The sequence below is a fragment of the Daphnia pulex genome, chromosome 7 (assembly GCF_021134715.1).
Source record: "Daphnia pulex isolate KAP4 chromosome 7, ASM2113471v1".
Classification (NCBI taxonomy): domain Eukaryota; kingdom Metazoa; phylum Arthropoda; class Branchiopoda; order Diplostraca; family Daphniidae; genus Daphnia; species Daphnia pulex.
This window is the reverse complement of record NC_060023.1, coordinates 2,283,946-2,300,370: the sequence shown is the minus strand read 5'-3', so window position 1 is coordinate 2,300,370 and position 16,425 is coordinate 2,283,946.

Below are 16,425 nucleotides of genomic sequence, written 5' to 3'. Positions count from 1 at the left end.
TCCACATTCTGAGATCTTGTTACGAAGTTATGAAGTCTTTGCCATTCGGATCTTTGTTGAGAGGGTATCCCTTTGCCATTCATTACAAAGGGCAATGAATGCAACTGAAAACGGCCATTTTTCTCCCAATGATAGTCAAGTGGGTGGCGGGTGAACATCCACAATTAAAAATAGAGAATGGGGTAGGAGAGGACGAAATGGGGGGGGGGGGGTAGAACAGGGGATCAGAAGCATGCCGCCTTCTAAGGGGTAAAAACAGTACAGGGGATGATGTTGGACTTCGTTCTCTTTTTTTGCCAATGTAAGTTAAGGAAAGGGAACGAAAATCGCCCTTCTTCTAAGTAAGAGAAGGTGGAAATGAGGTCACACAAAATGTAGATAGAAAGATTGTCGTTTTTTGTTGAGAAAAATTGTGCGAGTACCTTTCGGCGTTTTTTTTTCGACCCTTTCCTTGTTATCTATATACTCGATAGAAAAATATTGGGTTTTCTACTACAAATTTGTCATCTTTTTCACGACTACAAGTGCAATCATCAAGCCATTGTTGCCTTTTTCACGACAATCGTTTTGAGAGAGTAGAGTTCGCCTTACCTAACAATTCTCCTTTTTAAAAAGCTACTTTTAGATAAAAAGTAATAACCTATTTTGTATAAAGTGAAAGTTCATCCATTTAATTGCGAAATTAACAGGGTTCTTCAGATGATGGAAGCGGGTCTTGGGATTTATTGGAAGGAAGTTATTTATTGGCCTCCATCGGGTGGTAAATGTGGTGACGTCAGGAAATTCCATACCGGACCGAAAAGCCTCCGATTGTCAGATTTAGAGGGCGCTTTTCTTATTTTAACCATCGGATCGGGATTGGCTTTCTTTATCTGTTAAGTAGAGAAATATTTTAACCATCGGATCGGGATTGGCTTTCTTTATCTGTTAAGTAGAGAAATTTCTTGCCCGGCCATGTTGATTTTTATTCAACTTTTAGAGATACTTGGGGGGGGGGGAAGCTGTAGTTTTAGTTAAAAAAAACTGATTCGATCGGTTGCAGTTAACATAATTCATTCTACCTGTATCTCGGTGCTTTAAATATGAAATAATTGATTTATTCTTTCTTACGTAAACCTAACGTGTATTTTTTTGTCGTACAAAATTGCAAAAGCACGGAAAATAAATGCGCCAATCCGGACCAGATATAGGTAAAGAAAATGTCAATATAGCTATAGCTAGTGTTTTTTTTTGTTTCCGCCGCATTTGTTAACTAAATGCGGCTGACTGACTGTCATGGCTGACTGTCTGTGGTTTGTATTAGTTTGCTAAAGAAATGAGCTTTCTGAGCTTCTGTCCTTCGAGTTTCAACTCTGGTGAGATTTCAGACTTGAAAATGTTTCAAGTATGTGCTTTGTAATAATTGTTATCATATTTCCATAATAACATAATAATTATAATAACATAATAATAACAGTTATTCGACTGCCAGATCCATTTTTTCGAGTGGCTTTCGATTTGTTTTTTTTGTCCGCTTTAGCATAAACTGGAAGTGAGCATACCACAGCTGAATGAACAAAATTTTTGAATAGATATCAAAATGTTATTCAATATCAACCCTACTGACAGCTAGAACATTTCCAAGTTTAGTACAGGAGGTTTCCCTTTTTGTCCTACCCATCTGAATTGCGTTCCAAATTTGTTTGAGATGAGGGTTTTCCATACACGCTGCAGTCGTTCGCTCAAAGTGTTCCCCCTTCATTGAAATTTTCTTCTTCTATTACAAAATTTTAAGGTTAATGGCCTTACATATTTTTTTAAATTCAACAAGTCTTACTAAAGCTATTGTGGTATGACTGGTATCTCTATTTGCCAGCACTTTTTCAAAGTCCATCCACTCCTCGTAGCTATCGACGGATATATGAACATTTGCTTCCTCTAAAGAAACCGATAGGACGCCGTTAAGAAGTTGCTCCAATATCAAGTCGAGTTTGACATCGATAGAATCAAATCTTTGTTCATTATTTTTTGAAATTCAGCGAGAACTTGTATTATGAATTTGTCTACTTTGCTTAACTATGTAGCTGTAAAGAATATGTTAAAAATTATTAAATAAATAGGAAGTATCTATAACGTAAAAATAAATGATTAAAAAACATACCATTCGAACCTTCAGCCAGCTGAGGATTTTCACTAAAACGCTCTTTTATTTGCGATGTAGCAGCTGGTTTACTCTGTATTAAATCCATCACTGGCGAATTACTCATTGATGATTTCCATCATTCACCTGGTTTGCTGTTATTACTATCTCTCAAGACTAGTGCATTTGAACAGACGCTACTCGAAGTTTTTTCTTTGTTTCGTGTTTATTTTGTACCCGTCTCTTTGTAGGCGAGCGCTTCTTTGGAATACACTTGTTGCGTTTTACGGGGTACAGCGTTTTTACGCTTTGCTGAATTAGACCCACCTTGCGTCAAAGTAGAAGATTTCTTCGAATCATGCGCGATTTTAAAAACAGGTGGTGTGTTGCCACGATCACTTTCTTTTGGCAAAGATTGTAGCGTCTTGTTTGAGTCAGATGATTTCTTTAGCGTCGAAGTATCTGTCTTCGTTAAGCCGTGAGCATTTTTCGAACCAGCTAGTATATTTTTTGCTGCAACGATCTTTATATCTCTTTTCCGAAGGCTTTAGAGTTTTTTTTTAAGTTTCCCCCAGCGTATTGTTTTCTTAGCAGGCTGGTAGGAAATAAATTAATACGGCTTGCCGATTTATGGATCCCAAAACATTATTCAAGGTCGGAATTTTACTTCCTGATGACGCATAAACTTTCTTGGTAGCACCGGCTTGTTTCCGTTTATTTACTTTTTCAACTTGGTTGGATATATCTTCCATCAAAGGCTCGTCCTCTTCATTAGTGTACGATTGATCAGAAAGAGTTGTTGTCTAATGAAAGTGACGATTCATACGAGTCTAATAGCTGCAGTGACAGTGATTTTTTTCGACGATGAGGGATTTTTGCAGAGTGAATCTGACGACGAAGAATACGTGGAAATTGATTCCTACTACTGCGAAGCACTTTTGAACCCAGTAATAGATATTGATGGTCACAGAGAACTCGAACAGTTTCTCGGAAGTTGTGGGTCAATCGTTTCAATATTCCACATTCTGCGTCGAATGCCCTTCTTAAAGGATTGAAATCATTAAAGAAACAAAATAGAAAATTTAAAGATCTGCCGCTGGATGCTCGTACCCTACTCAAGACTCCAAGATCAGTTTTGTTAGACAACATTGCAGACGGGAAGTACTTGTATTTCGGCTTGAAACAAGAAATCCATCAGCAACTTGCTAATCTTCCACACAATTCTATTCTCGAATCCATCTCTTTATTGGCGAATGTTGATGGATACCATTGACAAAAAGCAGCCGGGGTACCTTCTGGCCAATTCTTGGATTAATATATGGAGAAGAAAAACCTTTCCCAATTGGTGTATACCATGGAACCGGAAAGCCCGATTGTGTGAATTCTTTCTTGAGCAAATTTATTGATGAAGCTGTTCAATTAGAAAAGGAGGCCCATTCTTATGTTCTTGTTTTAAAATCAATGAATTTGGGGTAGTTTTCAATTCGTAGTGATTCTGAGTTTTGGATGATTGACTAAGACGTTTGACTAATTGAGCAAGTGGGTAGTTGATGCACCTATTGCGTCTTTTCAATTGCTGTAAGTCATTTTCAAACGGGAAGCTGTCAAATTTATCCAAAGGACCGAACCACATGACATCATCAGGTAGGTGGATGTGACAGTATATATTAAATGTTATGAAATGCCCCCCGTACAGATTTTCTGATTCCTGGCAAAATGTTTCAAAAGCCGTTTACAATAATGATTATGTGTAAAACAGAGAGGTTGTGAACAAAGAAATTTGATTGCCACATAGAAACATAGGAAATGGTTATAAATCGGGGAAGGAAGAATTTCCTTTGGTACGATTGGGCCAGTATAAAGCAGGAACTGTCTTAATTTAGTTGCTTTCCAACGAAAAAGTTCCGAAAGAGAGCGAGGAAGTCGGGAAAATTCACTTGGAACCCAATTTCTTAATGATTCTAGACGGTCTGATATTTCTTCAATCATTTCAGGAGTGATAAAATGCTGTGTCGTTTGACGATTCACCCAATGAATGAGAAATTTACCCATCACACCCATGCAGACCAAATGCATGTAGTCCAAAGTAATGTCTTTGATTATGTCAATTTGAAGGTCTTCAAGAACTGATCTCATTTTATGATGCCCTGGTGTTTCTCTGTCGGTAAAAGTCTGATGCGTGCGAAGTGCAGCTTCCATGTCTGGAAAAACAATCTTTTATTTTACCAGGCTTAACAAAGTTGACTCCAATAGCTTTGCATTTGGGACAAGCGAATTTCCCTGTGTGTCCACATGTGCCAGTAACGAAAGACCGAGCTGGTGCGTCACATATTAATCCCGACAATCATACTTTAACATTCACTCCTCGATGATCCAATCCATTCTTTTCTAATTGGACTTATTCATCAATAAATTTGCTCAAGAAAGAAGGCTGCCACTGACCACTGCCCACCCTAGCTGGCCTAGAAGATTGAAAATTAGTGTGTTAAGTGATTGTGAAAGGGGTACGTTAAGCCTACAAGGGTCACAACTTGTGCTGCACAATTATCAACCATTAAAATTCAGTGATTTAATAAAAGAGTTTCAACCTTAGATTTCGACCAATCACAGATGATCTTCTAGTGTTGACTGTTGACCGTGTTTTCTTTTGTGTGCAAACGCATTACCAATGTCTGTGTCGTGCAATGTAGGACATTTTCTGGAGTGCGTGAAATTAGAAAATTGCGACTGATCCTGTCACACAATTACATTGCTTGGTTTGCTTTGTTTCTTTTTAAAAAGCAGCTTATTACCATGATTCCACAAAATGTTCATGTAACAATTATTTACTGTGGTCTCCTTTGCATTATTAGATACTTGCCTCTATGTTTATTTCCTCAAGATATTGTCATCGGTGATGAGATGATGAAGTGATATATATTCGATGAGGAGAATATTGTGTGAGTTTCTAAATCGTGAGTGTTATAAACATTTTTTCTTTCTAAAATTAGAGGGATAACTTAATCAGTTGTTAGAAACATCAATTTAAGTTACTTTGCTTATCTCTAAAAAATGTATTGTTAGTTGCTGTAAGTTTTCTTTTGGTATAATCTGACAGAAATTGTTCCAGCATCCAGCCACAAAGCTCCGTTAGATGTATGGTAGTGTGCCTTTTTTTACTTCCGGTTTATTAATTAGCTTAGGTTCTGTAAACTCGTGTCGTGCGAAAAAGAACTTAATTTTCGTGATCCTCGTCAAATGGCAAATATGGGGTCAGGTTAGTTGCCTAAGTAGCCTTAGTTGAAAATCTGAAATCGCATCGTTTTCGTTGAAAAAATGAAAACACGAATAGACCGCAAATTTTACGTCCATCACGAATATTGGTTTGATTTGAAGACAACTCAACAGTTGAGGAGCTATCGCTTACTTCCGGTATACTTGCGGAAAAATTGCCATGAAACAAGCAAGTGAACTTTGTTGTGTGTGAAGTTCTCAATATCGCAAGCTATGTTTAACAAATAATAATGTGCGCTACCAAATGTTTGACCCAAAAACCTGATGAGTGTCACCTATAAGCAAGTTCAATTGACATTTGTTGCCACATAACTTATTATTCAGATACAAAAGGTCATCCGTCTCTAAAAAATATCAGCTTGGACCATCATTTGTTGTTGTTATTTATGTTTTGTTTGTTTTTTGTTTGTGTATCCGTTGGATGCCACCCTTTTTATCCCTCTCATTAGCTCCCTAGCACCGGTCCTCACTCAACACTGTTCGGATGAATTTCCCTCTGTATACTTCTATCCTGGTTCAGACTATGGAAGCTGGTTGGCAATAAAGAAAATATAGTATAGGAACGGCTGCAAAGTAATGGAAAACGGACTGCGCCAGACTCACATATCACATACCTTTTCGCCTTTAATGTCCTTGTAGCGAACCCATTTGGCCAACGATTTCCTCCAATATTCCAGTAGAAAGTGTTCAGCAAATTCTGGTTCTTGGCCGTTGCCGAATCGTCGTATCGAAATAAAGAAAAACAAAATTAATTAACGAACCACATCCATATGATCGTCACAAACACGAATCTTGGTCTCAATACATACATGGTGAAAAATTTTACTGACAACAAACAATAAGAGCTAGCATGCGCCACGCGAAAACTCTGACCGCACGATGTCCTCGTTAGTGCTTTAGACTGTGTTGATGGCTCGGATGAAGGAAGGTAAAACTGAAAATTGAAAATGAGCGGTTCAGGTCTAAGTCAATCAGATCTCGTCCAAAACGTTAAAAAATTCGACGTTGAGGCATTAAAAGCCTATTTTCTTGCCAGTAAATCAGGCATTAACTCCCCCCTTCCTTCTTTGCATGGGATCTTTTCCTAAGTGGGACTGAAAAAAGGGGCTGCAAAACCAAAGAAGGAATTCAAATTCAAAATTCCATTGAATGCTTTGCGCACAAAAATTCAGTTGGCATGATAATTCTAAAGAATCATCAAAAGTGAACAAGGAAGGACAAGATGATGCTGCCCTGTGTGCATCCCCACGAGGTGGTTTCTTGTATAATTCCGAACTCGGCGATGGTCCATCCCAAATTGCCAAATTGTTGTTCTTTAAAAAGTAATTACAATTTGAAATAATTGCACATTGATAAATTTTTATCAATTGCTATTCTATTGTCATGTGGCCCCTACAATCCAGTTGACAAACAAACATAGAAGTACATACAATTTAACTAACCAATTATTTTAAATAGCAATGTAATAATTTATTTTATTTTAGTCAACTACCAAAATATTTTATAGTTGATAAAGGTTTGTCAATGCAATCCTAACAAATAAGGATGGAAACTAAGTAAGTTGTGGAAAGGTGTGGCTGGTTGAAGTGGATGATCATTGCATGCGACAGTAGCTTGTGGAATCTTAACCTAAGGTAGATCCAGTAGAACCTAAATATAGAGAGAGAAAGAGAAGAAGGAATAAGAACTAGAAAAGGAGATGCATAAACTACGGAATCATAAAATTAACGGAACACATTTTGATTCCCTAGCTAAGGGCTAAAGGGCTTAAGGCATTCCTTTCAACAGATCTGGGAGCACATCAGCGAAGAATTCTTTACGATGTTGGTCAATGCAGATGGTTATGAGGCTGGGCCCTGGCGAATCGGCACTTGAAAAGTTATTTTGCAATTTTCATGACCCGTGTGACAAATATAACATACATTTAATTTATTCTTAATAGAAATCTCTTGTGATCAATGTGTATCTGCAATTATCGTCGAACACCGGCTCGTTTTTACACTTTGTTATTCTTTCAAGTGTGATGGTGAAAGATGATGAACTCCCACTAGCCCCTTCATCAAACCCCTTGAAGCTGTAAAAAAATAATAATAAAAACAAATTCATAAGTAAATTCATAAGTAATTTGTTGGAGAAGAAAACGAAATCAAATCAACTGGGATTTGAAATCTAAACCCAAGGACTCCTTAATTGTGGAAGTTATGGGATTTGGAAACAGTCAGACCTCAGCAACTTGAACTTGCAGAGACATGTGTCAATTTTACAGGGGAAAACAAAAAACATGCCTCTAAACATAAAAACTACTTAAAAGGAACGACACAAATCACTCAACAGTATTGACCCCACTCTCCCCTACTGTGCTTTATAGTTTGATGCACCGTTTGTAGCAGCAAAATACATACATACACCTCTTTTCTTCACCCCATTTGTCTGCTATGCTCGTCTGCTTCCATGTAAAAAATATAAAGTTGGAAAAGGCTATCTCGACTGAAGCCAGTATTCGGACAGAAGGAGGAGCTTAGTGCCAAAGGCAAGCCAATTGCAGGGCTGGTCGCACTTTCTTGGTTCAATGCTTTGGCATGTCATTGGTCCAATTCTCCCAATTGTCCACCAGGCAGCGCTGATCAGGTGCAACCACTGGCTTAAGCCGAGATAGCATTTTCCAACCATAAGTTCCCCCACCATACTTTTACACTGGAGATTATTACGCAAATACGGAAAGCTCACTGAATTTATAAGGATTAATCTGATACCGTGAAACTGAAATTTTTCTACCATTGTATTTCTGCGCCAATTATATTTTTTAGTTTATAGAGTTTTGGTTATAAAATTTTAATTGTTGAGTCCTGCCGTCCTACATTGCTTCTAATTTTACACAAGAGTGTGTTACCGTCACTCGTGTACTATCTCTCTCGTCGCTTTCTATTGATTTATTAATTTTTATAATACAACAACCACCGATTTTTTTTTGTGTAAAATATCACCCTATCTTTAATCACTGATTTTTTCATCTCTAGGCCATGTAATCTCCACGTTGAATCTTCTTGCAATGATCGTTAATAATCTCAATCTCATGTCGATCGTCTTCACATTTCCGCGATGATTTCTTTTCACACTAAAGTGTCTTGTATAGCGTTTTAACTAGCAAGTCCCTTTAACCTTTATAATGCCCATTTAATTGAAAGATTACTTTTTTGCCCTTATTTGCACTGAACGAGATGAAAAAAAGGCTTGCTGTTATTACGGTTATCTAACCTGAGAAGAAGAAGAAAATAACAAAAGTTAATATAAGAATCATAATTTCCATCACAGTTTGTGATGGGGACAGGGGACATACATTAAACATACATGAAAACACTCACATGATTCCTGAGTCGTGAACGAGAAAATTTAAGAAAAGGACTCCGGGGTGGAATAAGCATAGAACAAAGTAAAAATGTATTTACGTAATGTTAAAATGCAATAGCCGTCGCTAGATGGGGTTTTTTGCACTGACAGGACAATAGCCCTCTATGGCTATGAGCTATTGCCCTGTCGGACCGGCATGGCAATAAGTCTGACCAGGTAGGTCTAATCCATTGTTCGAGAAGCAGACGGTTCTTGAACGAAGGATTGGACCTACGTTAAGTATCAAGCGTAATAATAATTTTCGTTCTTCTATCGGCCGCAGTGGTGCGCATCGGCGTAAACTGCGCACGACTTTTTACTCGAATACTACTTCTTGATTGGAATAACAAGTGAAAACGTTAAAAAGAGCCATTTAGGCTGTACGAAGTAGCTGCACGTAGTAGCTGACACATTCACTAGAGGCGCTTTTTAAAGTTTCCAAATCGGACTACTTTTACCCTAAAACCGGGACAGGGAAGCCAACACAGCTCTCAGAGAAAGTGAGTTAAGTGGATGTTGGAGAGTGTCGGAGGAAAATATCCAAATTTGGAGAAGCAAGCTCGTGAGAAAAATTGGGAATTATCAATCTTTTGATACATCATAGTGCAATATAGCTTTTTCTATTCATTTTCTTTTAAAATTAACCCAACTTTCGACGTCAATAAGATACAACAAAATGGATCTTTTAAATACACCTTACTCACACCGAGAAAGTTTATGCCATCATTTGAATGATTCGTGTTAAAGATTTTTCGAGAATTGAACAATCATTTTATACTTTCGTAATCCAATGGACAACAAATTTTTTCAGTTATTTCCCGGTATGCAGTAGTTATGCGGCTATGGCGCTGCTTGCAGGTCACAGGATTGAATTTCCACAATTTGTGAACACGACGCTCGCAGAGTGAGAAGACGGGTCCGTCGTTTTCCACGTAAGTTGGAACTCGTTTGAAGCTCTTGGACAGGAGCGCTTCAGCAACCCCTACGCCGTCCGACACTTGCCTGAGAGGCAAACAACAACAGAAAAACGTTTACCACAAGATTTGATAACTACCCAAAACAGGTTAACATTTTTCATTGACACCCCCTCACCCAAAAAACAAAACAATTTTTTGTTAACTACAAACGAAACCTACGAATCGAGTTTTTCAATCAATTTCTGGAGAGATGGTTTCTTCCTTTCCTTATCATAACCGTGTTCTTTAACGCCGCGTCTCAGTTCTCTGTAGTAGGTGGAGTTATGCGTACATTTCTTGAAATTCAACGAACCCATCTGGAATTCCATATTAAGGGGTGGTTTTGTCACGCGTTCCGGCTACAGCCAGCTTCGTCGTGACTTCCGCCCTCATCTCTTGCATTGAAACAAAACATAAATTAGTCAACGGATTTCGTTACAAAAAAAAGATCCCTATAACTTGTCAACCTACTTTCCAGAGCCGGCGAGGAGGAGTCTTGCGAATTAACCCATTCCTTGAATTTTCTTTTATTGGGCAAGACTGTCTGGAACGCAGACGTCGCATGTGTCGCACTTGACTAACAGCAACATCAGGAATTTAAAAAAAATTTGAACATCTCTACCAGTTGACCTTCATAACTGTAAAAAAATTATTTTACCTGACCCGCGCTTCCCTCTGCATCCTCCACATTTTGTGGAAACGGCCAGTTCAAGTAGGGATTGGAAGTCTGTCTGTTGTAGTTCCTCAAAATCGAGCCCCAACTACACTCGTATGGGATTGGAGCTGGGTCGGGAGACGGCAACGATTCTTCATTAATTTCGAACTCTTCAGCCACCACAGTTTTCAGGCCGCCAACTCCAGTTCTTTGGTTCTTTTTCTGAATGCCGGAAGTTTGTTAAACTTCACCAAGATGATTCCGCAGTCGGTAAACTTGGCTATATGTCTTGCTATAGCAGGCAAACTTCGTTTCACTCTTTTTGTGCCACAATTCCTGCAATATAAGTTAAAATTGGACTTGAAAATGGAAGTGGTAAAATATGTTTTCCGAAAGTTATACACATAATGATCTTTGACTGACCCTTTAACTTGGTATTCTTTTTTAAATCTACAAATGCTAATTATTACGGTTACAAACGGAAAATTGCAGCAAGGCAATTGCAATCGCGACCAGCCATTGGCAGAAAAAGCAATCCATAGATTGGCCAACAACAAGCAATGGTATGAGGTGCGAGAATACGTTAGAAAAAACTTAAGTTTATTTGCCCGAACATAACTTCCAGTCGTTAACACTTAGCACGTGTCCCAGTCACCCACACTAACCTGCGAAAACACACACACACAAATATCAACATGTGCACAATCACACACACAGACACACACATAGTTCTTTGTGTATTACTTCCAGCACGTGCCACTAACCTAAGTGATGCTGGCATGAAAAGCAATAGCAATTGGCTGACGAACCTAGTGACAAAACCAGAAATGTCAAGTTTACGTTTGAACAGTTGGAAGGACAAGTAAGCGAGACTAGGCGATGGGAGGAGTGGCTAGCCGACTTGGGTAGCGCTGGCGACAACACCCCTCCCAAAACGGGGCTCAGTTCTCATTCAACGGTCCACAATGTTTGACGCAATTTTCAATGGTGGCCAATGACAACAGACTAGTTTACATTTGAAAAGCTGATGGGAAATAGGACAAAAGACGAAGGGATGGGAGCTCTGGCTGGCCAGAAGGGGCACAGCAGGTGACGACACCCCACCCAAAACGGGGCTCCGTCCTCATTCAACCGTCCGCAAAAAAAGGGACTGCAACAACGCTGAAAGTATCAATTTTACTCATATGCTGGAGGGTAAATAGCTATCCACATGTTTAAGGAATCTACTTTACGAATTTAAGGAGGTGTTTGCTTGTTTCAACTTTCAAGCTGTTTTTTATGGAGTTTGTCATGGGAAATTGTCTATGTTTGATCGCAACTACAAAGGATTTAATGAATGGATGGAAAATTTGATGCCTTTCGACCAAACTGGCAAGAGAGCCCAAACACCCGACGACCAAAGACGAGATCATCCAAGTCGATGAAGTGGAACGCGCAGATAACTAGTGCACGTGCCATAACTTATTCACAGTTCACCAAATCAAAGAAAGATTCTCTCATGTGTTCCCAAACTTTTAGTAGGTACTGTAATTAGTTTCTTTTAGTTAAAAAATATGAAAGAATACAAAAAGAATTTGCAACAAGTGGAAAGCAGCCGTATGGAAATTAAATGCAATATGGTTTTCTGGCTGGTAAATCTACTGAAACTGCTACTCATTCACTTACTTCTTTTGTTGAATATGGTTTTTCGATCAAACATTTCTCTGCTGCCGCTTTCCTTGATATTAAGAGTGCCTTCGATTCTACTTTTGCCATTGTTGCTGCTCTGTCTAAAAGATCTTGCCCCTAATACCTCTTAAAAATCATAAGCAGCTTCCTAGCCGACCACTGTGCAATTCTATCTCATAATGGTTCGTCATTTGAAAAGAGAGTGGAAGTTGGATGCCCGCAAGGCGGTGTCCTTTCGCCGTTCCTATGGAACGTTATGATCAATGACATTCTGCGCATCGTTTTTCCTTTTCTTTATTTGCTTATAGCTTATGCTGATGATCTGGCAGGCAATCATAACATCACACCTGGATCCGGCAGTGGCAATTGCTCGCCTTCAAATAGCTTGTGACGCTATAAATGGGTGGCTGGAAGGAGTTAAGCTCTCTCATTTTATTCTCTCGTCGCTTTGCCCCTCTACCCTCATTTAAGGTGCTCATAAATGGAGTCTCGATCCTTTCTCGGAAACTGTAACCTATCTAGGGTTTTTTATTGATGCCCAGTTAAACTGGCAACAACATATAATTCAAAAATGTGCTGCGGCGAAGAGGGCTCTGTTCTCTGTTAAAAATTGCTTGCGACTGACATAGGGTGTCGATAGAAAGAGGATTCTCTTTCTTTACGAAACAGTGGTTGAACCAGTTCTTTGATATGGCTGTAGCATCTGGATTTCTGCTCTTCGTAAGAAAAGTGTGATTAAGAAACTGCGCTCCTTCCAACGCTTAGTGGCGCTTCTCGCCACACGAGCTTTTAAAACTGCACCTACGCTCCCCCTTCTAATTTTTTCCAATCTACGACCTGTAGAGGCAAAGGCTTTTGAGTTAGTCTCTGTTGATACAGAAATGTCAGTCTCATGCCAAAATGTTTTCACCTTCTTCTCGCCGTGTCATTAATAAAAGGCTACCCTTGCTTGTGTGCTCTCCAAGAACTAAGCTGATTACGCACCCCCACCTCTCTAGTCATCCTCTCTGGAATATTGAACTTAGTCGCATAGCCATTCCTCTGATGGTATAGTCTCTTTCTATCCTGTTCTTGACAGGGTGCTCCGTTTATATGTGGTTGCTTTCCGCGACGTCAAGCACTGTAGTTTCGGTGTGGTCTGTTTCAATGTCTACGGTTTGGTTTTCTCAAGCTATGGTCATCTTCCACTAGAATGCTCTTTACGTAGAGTTAGCGCTTACGCTCTTAACTCAGCCTTACTTTTTGCTCATGAGGTCGTTGGCTCTTCGTGTGATTAAGATCGTGTGATTAAGAAACTGCGCTCCTTCCAACGCTTAGTGGCGCTTCTCGCCACACGAGCTTTTAAAACTGCACCTACGCTCCCCCTTCTAATTTTTTCCAATCTACGACCTGTAGAGGCAAAGGCTTTTGAGTTAGTCTCTGTTGATACAGAAATGTCAGTCTCATGCCAAAATGTTTTCACCTTCTTCTCGCCGTGTCATTAATAAAAGGCTACCCTTGCTTGTGTGCTCTCCAAGAACTAAGCTGATTACGCACCCCCACCTCTCTTGTCATCCTCTCTGGAATATTGAACTTAGTCGCATAGCCATTCCTCTGATGGTATAGTCTCTTTCTATCCTGTTCTTGACAGGGTGCTCCGTTTTTATGTGGTTGCTTTCCGCGACGTCAAGCACTGTAGTTTCGGTGTGGTCTGTTTCAATGTCTACGGTTTGGTTTTCTCAAGCTATGGTCATCTTCCACTAGAATGCTCTTTACGTAGAGTTAGCGCTTACGCTCTTAACTCAGTCTTACTTTTTGCTCATGAGGTCGTTGGCTCTTCGTCTGACAAAATCTTTGAATTCTTTGTTCCTACAGCTCCTTTCTTTTCCTACCCTAACAGGAGGCTTCATGATATGGAAATCAAGAACTTCTCATTGCTTGTTTCTATTCAATCTTTATCTACAGTGTTCACTAGCCGGCGCTCGGAGTCCGACGGATTCAAGGCAGCAGTCTTGCTTGCCAGACAAATGCCAGTGAGCCTAACTTTTCCGAATTTTCACTCGGTGGCTACAGCCAGGTCTCAAATCACTCAATCTCTAAGCTCTCAGTGGGATAAGGAATGGTTATCATCAGCGCCAACTTTCACTAAATTGTTGTTTCCTGATGTGGCATCCGCACATGTAATTGGGGCTTTAGACTTAAAACCTTGGATGGTGCAAATCATCACTGGTCACTGCGCCTTGAATGCGCATCAATATCGCTTCGGCTTTCTTGCTGATCCTGCTTGTCGTTGTGGTGATCAGTCAGAGTCCGTGGAACACTTTCTTTTCGTCTGTCCCCTTTACGATCGAGCTGGTTTCAAAACACAGTCATTGGCTGAGCTTTCCCAGTGGCCGCCTCCACTGCATTCCATTCCTCAGAGTCCTATCTTGTGGGCTGAATTTACGCGTTTAATTTCTCGTAGCAAAAGGCTTCTTTTTAACCGTGCTCGCGTTAGGCCACTTGAGTCTTTGAGCTGATTTCAGCAACTGGAAATACAGCTTCTTTATATTTTACACGAAAGAAATTTTGCCCTCCATGTCAATAATTCCCAATGCTTTCTTTCTTTCTTCTTTCTCCTATTTTATTTACACTCCTCATTCAATGTCAGATTCCCCAGATCGGAGTGTGAGGGATTGGGGACTGGGCTGGGCTGGGCTAGGCTGGGCTAGGTCCTTTTATGCGACGGTTTATGGCCACAGCAGCCGACAGAGCATGAGATGCCCACCCGAGACCTGAATATTTGTAAAAAGAAAAAGATGGCTGAAAAGATCGAAATGTAGTTATTATTTAGTTGTACAGACCAAAGAGGTGAGTGCCACTAACTACATTTTCAAACAGTCCAATATAAGCTCGACGTCTACTTTTTCGCACAACTTTTTATTGAATGATCAGCGATTAGCCTGAAAAGAGAATAAATGAGGGGTTTAGTGGAGCTCAAGATGATTTAGTCATTTTATGTTAGATTTTAGTCATTTTACCATTACTATTTACTTTTTTTTAGAAAGTATGAAGTTTAACACTACCTTATTTGTTTATTAATTGCTGATCAAGTCATCAGTTGAGCTGATCCACAAGGACTATTGATTCCAAGTGCTCCAAGCATGTCACACCTATAAGAAAAGTGCAAGCAAAAACCTATATCCAAGGTCCTGACAATGAATCTGCCCAACCAAGAATGATGCAGGCACACCTAACTAGAAAAAAAGTAAAATCCTGAGTGGTTACAAGTATCGCCAATTTGACAACTCAACCCACTATAGTAGCCTACCTCATACACAAGCCAACTGATTTCCTAGTACCAATAATGCCAGACTTCAACTAACCGAAATAAAAAAGAACAATCAGTAAATAGTTGACAATAACAGCAAAAAAAATCGCCTAACCGTGACACCAATGCATTAAATATGAAACATCAGAATATGAGTTAATTCAAGGCACTCTTTCAGCAAACGAGAACCGCCCAAAATCACTCACGCCATTGAACACCAAAAGAAAAACAGGTTTGTTGACATTTTTTAGTATTTTTACAATTAGAAAACGTGAGGGAGATGATTTGGTTTAAACTAAATAAACGAGGATCGTACACGGCTTCACGGAGTAAACGTCAGCATTTGGAATTTTCATGTCTGTTCACTGCAGACCCAAGAGTAATTAGTTATCCCAGTCATCATAAAACGGGAAGTATGGTACGTCAAGAATGTCTCGTGTCACCTGGTGAAAAATTGTCATCAACAGGTGGAAAACAGACTATAATGAAACCATTAAGAATTACCCGATGAAATTGAGGCATCAGGGGTGGATTATCTTTCAGAACTGGATTTGACTCATTGTTGACATTGACAACATTGATTTTCAAATTTTTTGAGTTTCATTTAATATAATGAATTTCAAATTGAAAATGAGATTTGTCATTTTTGCCCATTTCTCCCCTTCTATCCCACCCCGCGGTGTTGTCGCGATTTCTCCTTTGTTTCATTTTCGTAGGAAGGGTTAATATCGCCTACTAGAGCAAAGGCGAAAATTTCCCACCTCCTGGTTGTTATCCAGTTAACAAAAAAAAAAACTTTGAATACTTCCATAAGAGCCTGTGTAAAATAAGGGTGTGTTTTTCTCAATATGGCTGCCGACAGCGTTTTCGGACTACAAGAATCCTGCTATCCGCACGGTGCGAGAGGTCTATTAGTAGGGATAAAGGAAAAATTCACCAAAAAGTCCCTTCTTGCCCGTTCGCAGAGCCGCACCGGGAGTCACGAGCATTATCCTTATTGCTGTATAGGATATCGCCCTCTTTCTAATCTTAGTCTGTGCTTTAATCTACAGATACATCAAACAATCTCAGTATATCT